We start from the raw sequence: 9,092 nt of genomic DNA, 5'->3' as shown, positions 1-9,092 counted from the left end.
TCGTGTATAGCTCCCATGCGCCTCCCCACTATATATAGGGGTGGAGGGGCTGGTTTCTTGCCCTCCAAGTCCATTGGGGCGTTGGCCAAGGTGGGAGGAAAGAAATCTCATTATTTCCTTCCCCACCGATTGTTATCCCCCTTTTTAGGGATCTTGATCTTATCCCTTCGGGATATGATCTTATTCCTTCTAAGGGGGGATCTTGGTGCGCCTTGACCAGGGGTGTGGGGCCTTGCCCCCACTACCCACGTCCATGTGGGTCCCCCCATGCAGGTGGGCCCCACTCCGGAACCTTCTAGAACCTTCCCGGTACAATACCGAAAAATCCCGAACATTTTCCGGTGGCCAAAATAGGACTTCCCATATATAAATCTTTACCTCCGGACCATTCCGGAACTCCTCGTGACGTCCGGGATCTCATCCGGGACTCCGAACAACATTCGGTAACCACATACAAACTTCCTTTATAACCCTAGCGTCATCGAACCTTAAGTGTGTAGACCCTACGGGTTCGGGAGACATGTAGACATGACCGAGACGTTCTCCGGTCAATAACCAACAGCGGGATCTGGATACCCATGATGGCTCCCACATGTTCCACGATGATCTCATCGGATGAACCACGATGTCAAGGACTTAATCAATCCCGTATTCAATTCCCTTTGTCTATCGGTATGTTACTTGCCCGAGATTCGATCGTCGGTATCCAATACCTTGTTCAATCTCGTTACCGGCAAGTCACTTTACTCGTTCCGTAACACATCATCCCGTGATCAACTCCTTGGTCACATTGCGCATATGATGATGTCCTACCGAGTGGGCCCAGAGATACCTCTCCGTTTACACGGAGTGACAAATCCCAGTCTCGATCCGCATAAAACAATAGATACTTTCGGAGATACCTGTAGTGCACCTTTATAGTCACCCAGTTACGTTGTGACGTTTGATACACCCAAAGCACTCCTACGGTATCCAGGAGTTACACGCTCTCATGGTCGAAGGAAGAGATACTTGACATTGGCAAAGCTCTAGCAAATGAACTACACGATCTTTTGTGCTAGTCTTAGGATTGGGTCTTGTCCATCACATCATTCTCCTAATGATGTGATCCCGTTATCAACGACATCCAATGTCCATAGCCAGGAAACCATGACTATCTGTTGATCACAACGAGCTAGTCAACTAGAGGCTCACTAGGGACATATTGTGGTCTATGTATTCACACGTGTATTACGATTTCCGGATAATACAGTTATAGCATGAATAAAAGACAATTATCATGAACAAGGAAATATAATAATAATACTTTTATTATTGCCTCTAGGGCATATTTCCAACAGTCTCCCACTTGCACTAGAGTCAATAATCTAGTTCACATCGCCATGTGATTAACACTCACAGGTCACATCGCCATGTGACTAATACCCAAGAGTTTACTAGAGTCAGTAGTCTAGTTCACATCACTATGTGATTAACACTCAATGAGTTTTATGTTTGATCATGTTGCTTGTGAGAGAGGTTTTAGTCAACGGGTCTGAACCTTTCAGATCCGTGTGTGCTTTACAAATCTCTATGTCATCTCCTAGATGCAGCTACCACGCTCTATTTGGAGCTATTCCAAACAACTGTTCTACTTGGAGCTATTCTAAATTATTGCTCCATTATATGTATCCGGTCTCTCTACTCAGAGCTATCCGGATAGGTGTCAAGCTTGCATCGTCGTAACCTTTACGACGAACTCTTTTACCACCTCCATAATCGAGAAAATTCCTTAGTCCACTAGTTACTAAGGATAACTTTGACCGCTGTCCTGTGAGCCATTCTTGGATCACTCTTGTACCCCTTGACTGACTCATGGCAAGGCACACTTCAGGTGCGGTACACAGCATAGCATACTGAAGAGCCTACGTCTTAAGCATAGGGGACGACCTTCGTCCTTTCTCTCTATTCTGCCGTGGTCGAGCTTTAAGTCTTAACTTCGTACCTTACAACTCAGGCAAGAACTCCTTCTTTGACTGGTCCATCTTGAACACCTTCAAGATCATGTCAAGGTATGTGCTCATTTGAAAGTATTATTAAGCATTTTGATCTATCCTTATAGATCTTGATGCTCAATGTTCAAGTAGCTTAATCCAGGCTTTCCATTGAAAAACACTTTCAAAATAACCCTATATGCTTTCCAGAAATTCTACGTCATTTCTGATCAACAATATGTCAACAACATATACTCATCAGAAATTCTATAGTGCTCCCACTCACTTCTTTGGAAATACAAGTTTCTCATAAACTTTGTACAAACCCAAAATTTTTGATCATCATCAAAGCATACATTCCAACTCCGAGATGCTCACTCCAGTCCTTAGAAGGATTGCTGGAGCTTTGCATACTTATTAGCATCTTTCGGGATTGACAAAACCTTCCGGTTGTATCACATACAACCTTTCCTCATTAAAATCGTCGAGGAAACAATGTTTTGACATCCTATCTGCAAGATTTCATAAATAATGCAGTAATCGCTAATATAATTCCAACAGACTCTTAGCATCGCTACGAGTGAGAAAATCTCATCGTAGTCAACTCCTTGAACTTGTCGGAAAACATCTTAACGACAAGTCGAGCTTTCTTAATGGTGACATTTACCATCATTGTCCGTCTTCCTTTTGAAATCCATCTGTACTCATTAGCCTTACGACCATCGAGCCGTTCTGCCAAAGTCTACACTTTGTTTTCATACATGGATCCTCTCTCGGATTTTATGGCCTCAAGCCATTTATCGGAATCCGGGCCCACCATCGCTTCTCCATAGCTCGTAGGTTCATTGTTGTCTAGCAACATGACCTTCAAGACAGGATTACGTACCACTCTGAAGTAGTACGCATCCTTGTCATCCTACGAGGTTTGGGAGTGACTTGATCCGAAGTTTCATGATCAATATCATAAGCTTCCACTTCAATTGGTGTAGGTGCCACAGGAACAACTCCCTGTGCCCTGTCACACACTAGTTGAAGAGACGGTTCAATAACCTCATCAAGTCTCCACCATCCTCCCACTCAATTCTTTCGAGAGAAACTTTTCCTCGAGAAAGGACCCGATTCTAGAAACAATCCATATTGCTTTCGGATCTGAATTAGGAGGTATACCCAACTGTTTTGGGTTTCCTATGAAGATGCATTTTATCCGCTTTGGGTTCGAGCTTATCAACCTGAAACTTTTTCATATAAGCGTCGCAGCCCCAAACTTTTAAGAAACGACAACTTAGGTTTCTCTAAACCATAATTCATACGGTGTCATCTCATCGGAATTACGTGGTGCCCTATTTAAAGTGAATGTGGTTGTCTCTAATGCCTAACCCATGAACGATAGTGGTAATTCGATAAGAGACATCATGGTACGCACCATATCCAATAGGGTGCAACTATGATGTTCGGACACACCATCACATTATGGTGTTCCAGGCGGTATTAATTGCGAAACAATTTCCACAATGTCTTAATTGTGTGCCAAAACTCGTAACTCAGATATTCATCTCTATGATCATATCATAGACATTTTATCCTCTTGTCACAATGATCTGCTACTTCACTCTGAAATTACTTGAACCATTCAATAATTCAGACTTGTGTTTCATCAAGTAAATATACTCAACATTTACTCGAATCATCTGTGAAGTAAGAACATAATGATATTCACTGCATGCCTCAGCACTCATTCGACTGCACACATCAAAATGTGTTACTTCCAACAAGTTGCTATCTTGTTCCATCTTACTGAAAATGAGGCTTTTCAGTCATCTTGCCCATGTGGTATGATTTGCATATCTCAAGTGATTCAAAATCAAGTGAGTCCGAACGATCCATTTGCATGGAGTTTCTTCATGCATATACACCAATAGACATGGTTCGCATGTCTCAAACTTTTCAAAAACGAGTGAGTCCAAAGATCCATCAACATGGAGCTTCTTCATGCGTTTTATACCATTATGACTTACATGGCAGTGCCACAAGTAAGTGGTACTATCATTACTATCTTATATCTTTTGGCATGAAAATGTGTATCACTACGACCGAGATTCAATAAACCATTCCTTTAGGTGCAAGACCATTGAAGGTATTATTCAAAAATAGAGTAACCATTATTCTCCTTAAATGAATAACCGTATTGCGATAGACATAATCCAATCATGTCTATGCTCAACGCAAACACCAATCTCGGTGGTAGAGGGAGCGTGCGATGCTTGATCATATCAACCTTGGAAACACTTCCAACATATATCGTCAGCTCACCTTTAGCTAGTCTCCGTTTATTCCGTAGCTTTTATTTCGAGTTACTAACACTTAGCAACCGAACCGGTATCCAATACCCTGGTGCTACTAGGAGTACTAGTAAAGTACACATTAACATAATGTATATCCAATATACTTCTATCGACCTTGCCAGCCTTCTCATCTACCAAGTATCTAGGGTAATGCTGCTCCAGTGGTTGTTCCCCTTATTACAGAAGCACTTAGTCTCGGGTTTGGGTTCAACCTTGGGTTTCTTCACTAGAGCAGCAGCTGAATTGCCGTTTCATGAAGTATCCCTTTGTTCCCTTGCCCTTCTTGAAACTAGTGGTTTCACCAACCATCAACAATTGATGCTCCTTCTTGATTTCTACTTTCGCGGTGTCAAACATCATGAATATTTCAAGGATCATCATATCTATCCCTGATATGTTATAGTTAATCACGAAGCTCTAGCAGCTTGGTGGCAATGACTTTGGGGAAACATCACTATCTCATCTGGAGGATCAACTCCCACTCGATTCAAGTGATTGTTGTGCTCAGACAATCTGAGCACAAGCTCAACGATTGAGCTTTTCTCCCTTAGTTTGCAGGCTAAGAAAATCGTCGGAGGTCTTATACCTCTTGACGTGGGCACGAGCCTGAAATCCCAATTTCAGCCCTCGAAACATCTCATATGTTCCGCGACGTTTCGAAAACGTCTTTGGTGCCTCTACTTAAACCATTTAATTGAACTATCACGTAGTTATCAAAACGTGTATGTCCGATGTTCGCAACATCGACAAACGACGTTGGGGTTCAGCACACTGAGCGGTGCATTAAGGACATAAGCTTTCTACTGATCGCATAATCGCTACTATCAACTTTCAACTATATTTTCTCTAGGAACATATCTAAACAGTGGAACTAAAGCGCGAGCTTACGACATAATTTGCAAAAGGTCTTTTGACTATGTTCAGGATAATTAAGTTCATCTTATGAACTCCCACTTAGATAGACATCCCTCTGGTCATCTAAGTGATCACATGATCCGAGTCAACTAGGCCGTGTCCGATCATCACGTGAGACGGACTAGTCATCATCGGTGAACATCTTCATGTTGATCGTATCTACCATACGACTCATGCTCGACCTTTCGGTCTCCGTGTTCCGAGGCCATGTCTGCACATGCTAGGCTCGTCAAGTTAACCCTAAGTGTTTTCGCTGTGTAAAACTGTCTTACACCCGTTGTATGTGAACGTAAGAATCCATCACACCCGATCATCACGTGGTGCTTAGAAGCGACGAACTGTAGCAACGGTGCACAGTTAGGGGAGAACACTTCTTGAAATTTTGTAAGGGATCATCTTATTTACTACCGTCGTCCTAAGCAAACAAGATGCATAAACATGATAAACATCACATGCAATCAAATAGTGACATGATATGGCCAATATCATTTTGCTCCTTTTGATCTTCATCTTCGGGGCTCCATGATCATCATCGTCACCGGCACGACACCATGATCTCCATCATCATGATCTCCATCATCGTGTCTTCATGAAGTTGTCACGCCAACGACTACTTCTACTTCTATGACTAACGCGTTTAGCAATAAAGTAAAGTAGTTTACATGGCGTTCTTCAATGACACGCAGGTCATACAATAAATAAAGACAACTCCTATGGCTCCTGCCGGTTGTCATACTCATCGACATGCAAGTCGTGAATCCTATTACAAGAACATGATCAATCTCATACATCACATATCATTCATCACATTCTTCTTGGCCATATCACATCACATAGCATACCCTGCAAAAACAAGTTAGACGTCCTCTAATTGTTGTTGCATGTTTTACGTGGCTGCTATGGGTTTCTAGCAAGAACGTTTCTTACCTACGCAAGACCACAACGTGATATGCCAATTGCTATTTACCCTTCATAAGGACCCTTTTCATCGAATCCGTTCCGACTAAAGTGGGAGAGACTGGCACCCGCTAGCCACCTTATGCACCAAGTGCATGTCAATCGGTGGAACCTGTCTCACGTAAGAGTACGTGTAAGGTCGGTCCGGGCCGCTTCATCCCACAATACCGTCGAAACAAGATTGGACTAGTAACGGTAAGCATATTGAACAACATCAACGCCCACAACTACTTTGTGTTCTACTCGTGCAAAGAATCTACGCAATAGACCTAGCTCATGATGCCACTGTTGGGGAACGTAGCAGAAATTCAAAATTTTCCTACGTGTCACCAAGATCTATCTATGGAGAGACCAGCAACGAGTAGAAAGAGAGTGCATCTACATACCCTTGTAGATCGCTAAGCGGAAGCGTTCAAGTGAACGGGGTTGATGGAGTCGTACTCGTCGTGATTCAAATCACCGATGATCCTAGTGCCGAACGGACGGCACCTCCGCGTTCAACACACGTACAGCCCGGTGACGTCTCCCACGCCTTGATCCAGCAAGGAGAGAGGGAGAGGTTGAGGAAGACTCCATCCAACAGCAGCACAACGGCGTGGTGGTGGTGGAGGAGCGTGGCAATCCAGCAGGGCTTCGCCAAGCACCATGGGAGAGGAGGAGTAGGGAGAGAGGTAGGGCTGTGCCAGAACTTCGTGTATAGCTCCCATGCGCCTCCCCACTATATATAGGGGTGGAGGGGCTGGTTTCTTGCCCTCCAAGTCCATTGGGGCGTTGGCCAAGGTGGGAGGAAAGAAATCTCATTATTTCCTTCCCCACCGATTGTTATCCCCCCTTTTTAGGGATCTTGATCTTATCCCTTCGGGATATGATCTTATTCCTTCTAAGGGGGGATCTTGGTGCGCCTTGACCAGGGGTGTGGGGCCTTGCCCCCACTACCCACGTCCATGTGGGTCCCCCCATGCAGGTGGGCCCCACTCCGGAACCTTCTAGAACCTTCCCGGTACAATACCGAAAAATCCCGAACATTTTCCGGTGGCCAAAATAGGACTTCCCATATATAAATCTTTACCTCCGGACCATTCCGGAACTCCTCGTGACGTCCGGGATCTCATCCGGGACTCCGAACAACATTCGGTAACCACATACAAACTTCCTTTATAACCCTAGCGTCATCGAACCTTAAGTGTGTAGACCCTACGGGTTCGGGAGACATGTAGACATGACCGAGACGTTCTCCGGTCAATAACCAACAGCGGGATCTGGATACCCATGATGGCTCCCACATGTTCCACGATGATCTCATCGGATGAACCACGATGTCAAGGACTTAATCAATCCCGTATTCAATTCCCTTTGTCTATCGGTATGTTACTTGCCCGAGATTCGATCGTCGGTATCCAATACCTTGTTCAATCTCGTTACCGGCAAGTCACTTTACTCGTTCCGTAACACATCATCCCGTGATCAACTCCTTGGTCACATTGCGCATATGATGATGTCCTACCGAGTGGGCCCAGAGATACCTCTCCGTTTACACGGAGTGACAAATCCCAGTCTCGATCCGCATAAAACAATAGATACTTTCGGAGATACCTGTAGTGCACCTTTATAGTCACCCAGTTACGTTGTGACGTTTGATACACCCAAAGCACTCCTACGGTATCCAGGAGTTACACGCTCTCATGGTCGAAGGAAGAGATACTTGACATTGGCAAAGCTCTAGCAAATGAACTACACGATCTTTTGTGCTAGTCTTAGGATTGGGTCTTGTCCATCACATCATTCTCCTAATGATGTGATCCCGTTATCAACGACATCCAATGTCCATAGCCAGGAAACCATGACTATCTGTTGATCACAACGAGCTAGTCAACTAGAGGCTCACTAGGGACATATTGTGGTCTATGTATTCACACGTGTATTACGATTTCCGGATAATACAGTTATAGCATGAATAAAAGACAATTATCATGAACAAGGAAATATAATAATAATACTTTTATTATTGCCTCTAGGGCATATTTCCAACAGCCACACCCCTCCCGATCAACAGGACCCCTGTTTCGACCATAGGAGGTCCGTTTCCTCCATTTTGCGGTATGCCACACCCCTCCCAATGAAAAGGATCCTATTTCGAACGTGGCCGGTCGAACACAAGGCCGTTTCTTCCGTTCTGTGGTACGCCAGGCCTCGTTTCCATCACCTGTTCCGTCCAAACCCTCCCGATGAACACGACGCATTCCGTTGCCTCCCCATGAACATGACGCATTCCGTTGCCTCCTCATGAACACGACGACGATGACGCTGTTTCTCCGTTCCGACCCAGCCATGTACACGAGCCCTCGCCGTACGTATGCACGAGTAGGCGTTCGAGACCCCGCTCGTATGTACACGTACGTGGCCGTATTTTCTTTCTTGCACCCTGACCGCTGTACATACATGTACATGCTACGTGTGCGCCTCTACTACAACACGTGCGCGCCTCTACATCGACCAGTATATATGTACGTACACGTTCGCGACCAGAATGACAATGCTACGTACGCTTCGACCAGGTGGGTCCCGACTGTCAGGCACTTCCTTGCGTGCGAAGATGTAGCTGGTGGGTCCCAGCAGTCAGGGGGCGAATTGTTTTGATTTTTTTACCCGGACGCACTTCCTTGCGTGCGAAGGTGTAGCTGGTGGGTCCCAGCAGTCAGGGGGGAAACGTTTTTTTCACGAAATACGGTGGCCCGTCCGGTGGGTCCCCGCTGTCAGGTGGAGGAATAATTATTTTGCATGTAATAAGGTGGCACTTCCTTGCTGCGGCCGTGGACCCAGCTGTCAGCCTCTCCACATACAGTCCATGTCTGATGGAAGTCGTTCCTTGACCACGTTGACCATGCCGCGTCGAGAGCACCAGGGC

The sequence above is a fragment of the Triticum aestivum genome, chromosome 4A, assembly GCF_018294505.1.
Source record: "Triticum aestivum cultivar Chinese Spring chromosome 4A, IWGSC CS RefSeq v2.1, whole genome shotgun sequence".
NCBI lineage: Eukaryota > Viridiplantae > Streptophyta > Magnoliopsida > Poales > Poaceae > Triticum > Triticum aestivum.
The sequence above is the reverse complement of the archived record's forward strand: the minus strand, read 5'-3'. Positions refer to the sequence as shown.